Source organism: Dasypus novemcinctus, chromosome 6 (assembly GCF_030445035.2).
Source record: "Dasypus novemcinctus isolate mDasNov1 chromosome 6, mDasNov1.1.hap2, whole genome shotgun sequence".
Taxonomy (NCBI): Eukaryota; Metazoa; Chordata; class Mammalia; order Cingulata; family Dasypodidae; genus Dasypus; species Dasypus novemcinctus.
In genome coordinates, this window is record NC_080678.1 from 18,298,205 (window position 1) to 18,306,583 (window position 8,379).

Below are 8,379 nucleotides of genomic sequence, written 5' to 3' on the forward strand. Positions count from 1 at the left end.
ATTGTAATGAAGTCTCCATTCTGTAAAATGTTCTCAGACAAATAAGTATGCAAAGCCCCACTTTTATAAAATAGAGCATTCCAGGTTACAGTTAATTTTCCAACCACAAACACATAAGGATCTCTTACACACGCTTGAAGATGATGAATTTAATTTAAATACAAATGCTGACCATACTTACTATTATTCCCAATCCATTCTATAGTAGGAGCTATTTCTAGAAAAATTTTCCATAAGTTCCTTTGAATATGTATAGATATAACATTACGCCATGGAGTAGGTATCCATTTTCCTATATATTTCCAATCACTATTATTTTTAGTAAAGATTATTTTTTCATCATGATTTAAGGATTCATGAAATGGATATTGCATATTACTAATTTGCTGTCCTTTACTATTTAGACCATACCAAATAAATCTGTCATTATATGGAGAGGGACTCCCCATTGGGGCACTCTCCCACACTATTCCATAGGAATCATTAAAAACGACAGATCCTCTTCCCATATGGCACTCTTGCCATCCTTCTTTATCCCTACTTTCTTTTTGTGGACAATCATAAGAAGGATTTTGGTCATGATTAAATAGTAAGAGGGAAACAAAGTCACAATAAACTGAGTATTATTTTTGAAGATAGTTATGGCCTGATTTTTAACATACATACAGGAAGGATGGTTACCAATGCATAAGGGTCGATAATCAAACGGTAATACGAGATTATAGATTCTTTGTCCTTCCTCATAGGGTTTAATTGGCAATCGATCATCAATTGGTCCAGGGAATATATGGGTCTTATTCAGATATATATGAAAGAATGGATCTTTCCAGGTTAACACTCTAAGTAATGGGGGGTTAGGTATATAGGCCCAATAAGTGTAATTACCGGCAGCTTCCTCATTACTTACGATCACCATCATCAGAAGTTGCAGGAGACCCCATCTCTTCATTCCAAGGTTTAATTCTCTTCACAGGTAGCCAAATTTGTTCTCCATTTTCTGAAATGGCAAGAGCATAGCCTCCCCCCATACTTTAATCCTGCCCTTTTTCCATTCATTACTTAAAATATCTTTCCAGAATATTGGTTGGTCTTTATTTCTAATGTTCACTGTAGATGTTCGACATTTTCCAAAGTGACATTTCACAGGTGTCAATGAATTATAAACATTAAGAAAATTTAAAGTAAATAAAGCTTTGTCAATTGATCTTTTGGTGTTATAATACTATCATCTCCTGCTTTTTGTTTTAAAAGCATAGTTTTTAGGGTATGATGGCTGCGTTCAACTATGGCGTGACCTGTAGGATTATAAGGAATACCAGTAATATGCTCAACAGCATACATAGAAAAAGAAGTAAAAGACTTACTAGTGTAAGAAGGGCCATTATCAGTTTTAATTTTCAAGGGGCATCCCATTACAGCAAAAGCAGACCATAAATGGGAGCGAACATGATGAAAACGTTCACCATTTTGTGCAGTAGCCCACAAAAAATGAGAGTAAGTATTAATGCAAACATGGACATATTATAATTTACCAAATGATGGTATGTGAGTAACATCCATCTGCCACAGCTGATTAGGAGCCAGGCCTCTGGGAATAGTTCCAGCCTGAAAAGGCACTGTGTTAAGGGTCCACAGGTGGGACAGGTACAAATAATTTCTTGAGCTTGATGTTTTGTTAATTGAGGAAATTTATGTCTAAGTCCCTTAGTATTAATATGAGTTAATGTATGATATTTATTGGCATCCTGCAAACATCCTACTAATAAATCAGCTCTTGCATTATTTGCTGTCATAGGACCAGGCAAAGAGGTATGAGAGCGTATATGAGTAATGTAAATAGGATGCTGTTTTAACCTAATAAGATGTTGCAAGTCAGCGAAAAGTTGAGATAACTCATCAGTAGCAAAGACATGAGCTGTTTTGATATGCTTGACAGTAAGACATACATATTCAGAGTCAGAGACAATGTTTAAGGGCTCTCAAAACATTTGTAAAACCTTAATGATGGCTGGAAGCTCTGTGCATTGAGCAGATGAATAAGGAGTTGGCCAAACCTGTTCTTTTTGAGAAGTAACGTATGCTACTTTTTTTTATTACTATTACTATCAGTAAATACTCTACAAGATGGCTGGGCTATGCACGTAGCCCTGAAAGGCACTGCAAAAGTTTACTGTTGGGTTTTTTACAGATAGAGGAATGCAGCTGGCTTGATTTGTCTAAGAAGACACTAAAGAAACTCTTAGCAAGTTTCAAAACAAAGTGATAGCAACACAGCTGGACATTGACTTCCCAAACAAAATAGCAGTGTTTGGGATTGCTGCATACTACAGTGTTGTTACTTTAATCTATGATAAGAGATTGTTTCAGTGACACATACTCTTTTATAATAATTAAAACCATAATTAACCACATTGTACTTCTCTTTAATATTATGCTGAAATATTGGTAACTTTATACACTCTTAAGCATTCATAGGAACATTTTACTCATACAACTTTAATTAACAGAGGGTTAAAGGAAAGAAAAAACTTGTTCATTTTATAACACTTTCAAACACCTTCTATTCAACTTATATTAAATGAACTTAACTATTTAATTTTTCTTTCAAGGTAAAATAACAAATCTCTTGTAATTAGTTTGGAATAAAAGGCTACTTTTCAGGATTTAGTTTTGAGAAAGCAGGTTTGAACGTTATGTTCTTTTAAAAGAGATAAAACTTTTCCTTCTTGGAACACCGAGGAAATGATGAAGTTAAAGCACAAGAAGCTATTTTGATAAAACAGACTTTCTTTGTATACTGATTATTCAGGAAACTTTTACCAAAACAGATTAACGATTTGAGAGGCTTTGAGAAAGAACAAAATTTTAACTTTGCATTAGTATACTACTTGATACTAAACCTTTTAAAATTTTATAGATAGACCCATCAAATTTTATTTAACTTTAATCATAAAAATTTCTATTCTACAAACCTTCTACATTTTTAGTATTCATTTAGGTTTTGGTCCACACTCTACTCTTTCCCATTAATTAATCATTTTATCTTAGGACAAAATTATTTCCTCTTTCTTTAATAATAAAAACACATTCCATATAGCCCACATACTAAGTTATCAGGCAAACTTCTTACAACATATAATACCATCAACACTAAACAAGCTTGTTAAAATAATAAACTTTTCTTCATTTTAAAGACTTAGTAGCATGCAATATCAGAAACAGTTTCCTAGAAGCAAGTTGTCAAGGGAGGCTGGCTGCAGCCAAGCTTTCCTGTTATAAAATTACCTTTTATTATTATTATTAATTCAGGTTTGTTTAATAATGACCTTTTGGAATTAGCCACTTAAACACTTTAATTTAAACAATGCTTCATAAGACTTTTTATCATTATTTATAACCATATAGACTATAATTATATTATTTTAAGACAAATTTTACCTTCACAGAACACATTTCTTTACTTAAAGTTACCACAATACTTTCTACAACTTGCCACATGCATTTAAGTTCCAAGAGTTTATGAAAATTAGTCATCCTACTTTAGGAGAAAACACACTTTTTAGAAAAAACTTATTAAATTTCAGTCAGCATTTCCACAAACTTTTAATCTTTAATATTCATTTAAGTTTTACATCCTTCATTTTATCCTGTGAAGAAAAATAAGCTATTCATTTCAATCTAGGCAAGAACAACGTTTTATGAAAAGACTTATAGTAATTTTGTTAATCAAGACTTACAATTTTTATCATTGTAGAGATCTTATTAACATTTAAACTTAAGTATTAATATAAGCACTTATTTAATTTTTGGCCATTTGAATAGAGCTTTTTTTTTTTTTAATTTATATTACCATCCGGAGGTATCAAATTATACACTGACATTGAACGAACAGACAAACACAGAACAATTACAACACATTAACAGAAACATACAGTTTGCAATTAACTCATAATTCTTACTTTCTTGGTATAGCTGTTTTTAAGTTCTTATTAAGATTTCTTCTGGAATCCATGTTGCCTGTAACATGCAAGCTTGTACTTGGAAACATTTTTATTAGTTATCAGCAATCAGTTAAGATAACTTGAGCAGCATAAATGTAGTTAAACTCTAATTTAGCAGTTTAAACAGACCGTTAACACACATTTTTGGATTATTATTCTGTAAGACTATACTGAGACTTGAAGTTCAGGAGTAAACTTGAAGTTCAGGAGTATTGATTTAAAACTGAAAATTCCTTTTTAAACCTTGATAAAAATTTTGTACTAATTTTATTACCTTGGTTAAATAAGCCCAATCAGAATTAGCACGGAAACATGGCTTAACTCTATTAACCCCCACCAGCCCACAGCTACATTGTCATGTAGACAGCAGGGGGTTTGCAGAGTTGCTGCCAGAACAGTTTCCCTATCTTAGTTAACACTTTAACAGAGAGTTTTCTTACAAGCCTGATTTCACTAACAAGGACTTTGTTTAGTATCTTTGCCGGTTTTAAATCTTTCAATAGTTTAAAAGGTATTGGCTCAGGATGAAACTCAACATCCCCTTGCAGATTCTTTGTATCTGGTGGTATCGCATGTAATGTTAAGGGGAAAGCAGATAATAATTGTTTAACATAAGGCAAAGCATCGGCAACATATGAAAACATTTCTAATTTAGTCTTAGTAACAGAAGGCAATTCAGTAGGTGCAGAGGGTTGTACTGGATACACAGAAGATATTTCATTAGGACACTTCACTGAGCTTTTATTGATGAAACGGTTAATATCAGGATGAGGGAAAAAACCTGATGGTTCCCCATTCGCCTCAAGTTCCTGTTCTTGTTCCAATTTACTTTCTTTCATTTCAAATTTACTTATGGGCTTAGAAAATATAGTAATTTAATCTTTCTCTCCTTCTTTAGACTGTAAAGGATCTAAGGCTGCTGCAGTTTGTTGTCCTAAAGCCCACACCGACAGGGGTATAGTTTTTCTTTTTTGGTATGCTCTACGTGGTGCCTTCATTACTTGTTTCCACTGTTTAAGATTTAAAAGATTTTTTCCTTGTGGCTGAAACCAATAACAGTGTTTTTGTACTAGAGCGAAAAATTTAAGTAAATTAGCAGTTTTTACTGAGACTCCGACAGTATTTAAGAGAGTTTTTAGTACCTGTGAATATTCTTCCAGCTATCCTGGTTGATTACCCATACCCTGATGCTAGCGGAAAACAGGATTAATTAAAATTCTTACCAGTGTGTGGTCAGACTCGAGTCACCCTTTGATGGACGCCTCAACCTTTCAGGAAGGTTTTCAGTTCCACGTTCCCGATACTGTTGTGGAACAATCTCTGCTGTAGTCACTACTTCGGGCCCCACGTTGGGTGCCAAATGTCAGAGTCACGGACCTGAAGGGTATCGGGAATGAAAGACAAAGAGAGATTGGGATCAGGGGTTCTGAGAGCATTGATTTCTCAAGCTCATCAGACAAGTTTATTAACATCAGGGGCTTCTTTATATACCCCAAGCAACCGTGAGAACCAGCAAATATTCTAGCTCACTATTCCCATAACTTCATTAATGAAAACACAGTGCACAGTGGATAAGAGAGTAACTAAAGCCTAAGATGTTCTATTATGTTACTGAAACAAGGATACTCATAAATCTTGTTGCCCAGGTTACTTGAGATATCAAGTCTGGGTTCTGCTGGAACGTTATGTTTCCCAGAGAGATTAGCCACCTGCACGTACATCTCCAGGGACAGCATGACCCAGTGGTCAGAAAGTAACTTGCTACCATGGAAACAGCATGCCTTTGTTTCCCACACTAGGTGGGAGCACTTTACATATTGTTTAGTAGTGATCTGTTTTCTTAACAACTTATTTGGGAAATTATTTCGTGTTCCTTTATATAGAGCTGCCTCATTATCCCCCCCCCCCCCCAGAGTTTTGTAGTATTCCATTGGATGGATAAACCAAAATGTATTTAACCAGTCCTCTCCTGCTCCCTCTGCCCCCACACACAAGTTTTACAGGTTGGATGAACCACGTTCTCATAAACTGGGGGTACAAAATCCTAGAGTGGAAGGGCTGTGATGGGTGAGTTGGGGAGACCCCAGCCTTGTCCCTATTCTGCTGTGTGGAATTTTTTCTCATTCATCTCAACGTGCTGTGTGTCTTCCTTGCCTTGACTATCTGTCCCTACAAAGGTTGTCAGAGTGAAGCCCTAGACCAGCAGCAGGCAGCAGCATCACCTGGGAACCCATTAGAAATGCAAATTTGCAAAACGCAAATTCTCTGCAGTGGGGCCCTCATGTCTGTTTTCTGTGTTGTCTCATTGTGCCCCATTTTTCTGGAATCTACTTTTTTAGAGGGAAGAAAAGCTTTCATTCATTTAGATCAACCCATTATTTCATATTTACTGTGAATGACCAGATGCAGAGCCCCTGTGCTCTAGATGGTGTGCTGCCTGAGTGTCAGCCAAGGGGGCAAGCTGGAGCTGAAATCCAGCCCAAACTGTGCTCGCTTAGCTGAGCACCCTGCAGCAGGGCTCATCTGCCCAGAAGAAGGGGCACTTCTTTCTCAGTCACAGGAGATATCAGATGGGCTGGTAGGGGCCCACAATCCCAGGCTGTGCTCAGGATAGAGGGGTGAACAAGATGCAGCCTCCACCCTCAAGAAACTTAGAGTCTAATGAAGTATCTAAAAAGTAGACAGGCTACTATAGGGCAAGATGATTGGCTACATAATAGATGGCCAGTGTGGACTGAAGGACAGGAGTTGGGGCAGCACAGGAGAGCAGCTCCTAACCCAGGCTAGGGTTCTGTATTAGTCAGCAAAAGAGGTGCTGATGCAAAGTATCAGAAATCTGTTGGCTCTTATAAAGGGTATTTATTTAGGGTAGAAACTTACAGTTACAAGGTCCTAAAGAGTCCAACTCAATATATCATTAGAGGGAAGCGGACTTTCCCAATGGATAGGGCATCTGCCTACCACATGGGAGGTCCGTGGTTCAAACCCCGGGCCTCCTTGACCTGTGTGGAGCTGGCCCACATGCAGTGCTGATGCATGCAAGGAGTGCCGTGCCACACAGGGGTGTCCCCCACGTAGGGGAGCCCCACGCGCAAGGAGTGCGCCCCATAAGGAGAGCCGCCCATTGCAAAAGAAAGTGCAGCCTGCCCAAGAATGGTGTCACACACACGGAGAGCTGACACAACAAGATGATGCAACCAAAAGAAACACAGTGCTGTTGATAAAACAAAAAAACAAAAACAAAACAAAACAAAACAAGATACCATTAGAGGTAATTCCTCACCAAAGTCTATTGCCATGTGTTGGAGAAAGATGGTTGCCAATCTCTGTGAGGGTTCAGCCTGCCTCTTCCTGTTAAGGCTCCATGGGCCCAGCTTCTTCTGATCTCAGTTGGAGGCTAGAGGGCTTGTTTCTTTCTGGGCCTTCTTAACTGCTCAAAGTTCTGGTCTCTTCAGCTGCTATCAGGTGAAATGGCTCATCTCTCTCCAGGACCCCAGGATCAAGTTCTCTCCTCTGCTGTGTCTATGGAGCACTCTCTATTCCCATGTATCTTCTTCTGTGTTCTCCTTGAGTTAGTGCCCATTTATAGGCTCTGAGCAGCTTCTTCTATGTGCCCAGATCTGTTCCAGTGAATAGAGACATGTAGTCACTAGGAGCAGAAAGAAGAAGCAAGTGGGGCCTGAAGGATAAATAGGAGCCTGCTGGAGAAGGGACCAACAGGGAGGGAGAGGGAAGAAGTACAAAGTCCTGGCAATAAGAGAGGGCATGGCACATTTGAGGAATAGAGAGTAATCCTGAAAGGGCTGAAAGCAGACTGGGAAGATGGGAGGGGCAAGCAGGGTAAAGTTGAAGGACTGGCAGTGATCAAATCAAAACAGGTATAAGCAACAAAACTGAACTTGAAGTCTATCACTCAAAGAGGGGAAAAGTATTGGCTTGTGTAATTGAGCAGAGCTGGCTTAGGGATGGCCTTAGGGTCAGCCAGAGCCAGGACCTCTAACACTGTGAAAACACTTCTCTCCACAAGACAGGCGTGAGGATAGGAAGCATGAATGATCAGATTTTGGTTAATAATTGTGCCCCTTCCCCCCATCTCGTGGGGGGAAATGAGAGTTAAATTCAGGAACCAGAGGAACTCAAATATCAGCTCTATTACAGATAGACTAAGATTAGATCTATAGCCATAACTGGGCTTTCTGATACCTGCCCCACTGAACTGATCTGAGAGAGGGAAGAGATAGAAAAAGCAAGGGAGAGAGGAGAAACAGAGTGAGAGCAGAGTTAAAGTATGCTAACAGCTCTCTCCACAGTCTTGCCTCTTCCTCCTTCATGGAGAAGAGCAAATGGGGAGGAGAGAGCAGGCATCTATTCCTAAAAT

At 38.2% G+C, this 8,379-nt stretch overlaps 1 long non-coding RNA gene across 1 annotated transcript; it reads right to left on the bottom strand.

Moving 5' to 3' along the window:
• Positions 1–1,069: 1,069 nt before the first annotated feature.
• LOC131278671 (uncharacterized) lies at positions 1,070–7,621 on the bottom strand. The gene is made up of 2 exons (XR_009186054.2): positions 7,285–7,621; positions 1,070–5,378 (listed from the first exon to the last, which is right to left on the bottom strand). It is a non-coding gene; the product is annotated as an uncharacterized lncRNA (long non-coding RNA).
• Positions 7,622–8,379: the final 758 nt, after the last annotated feature.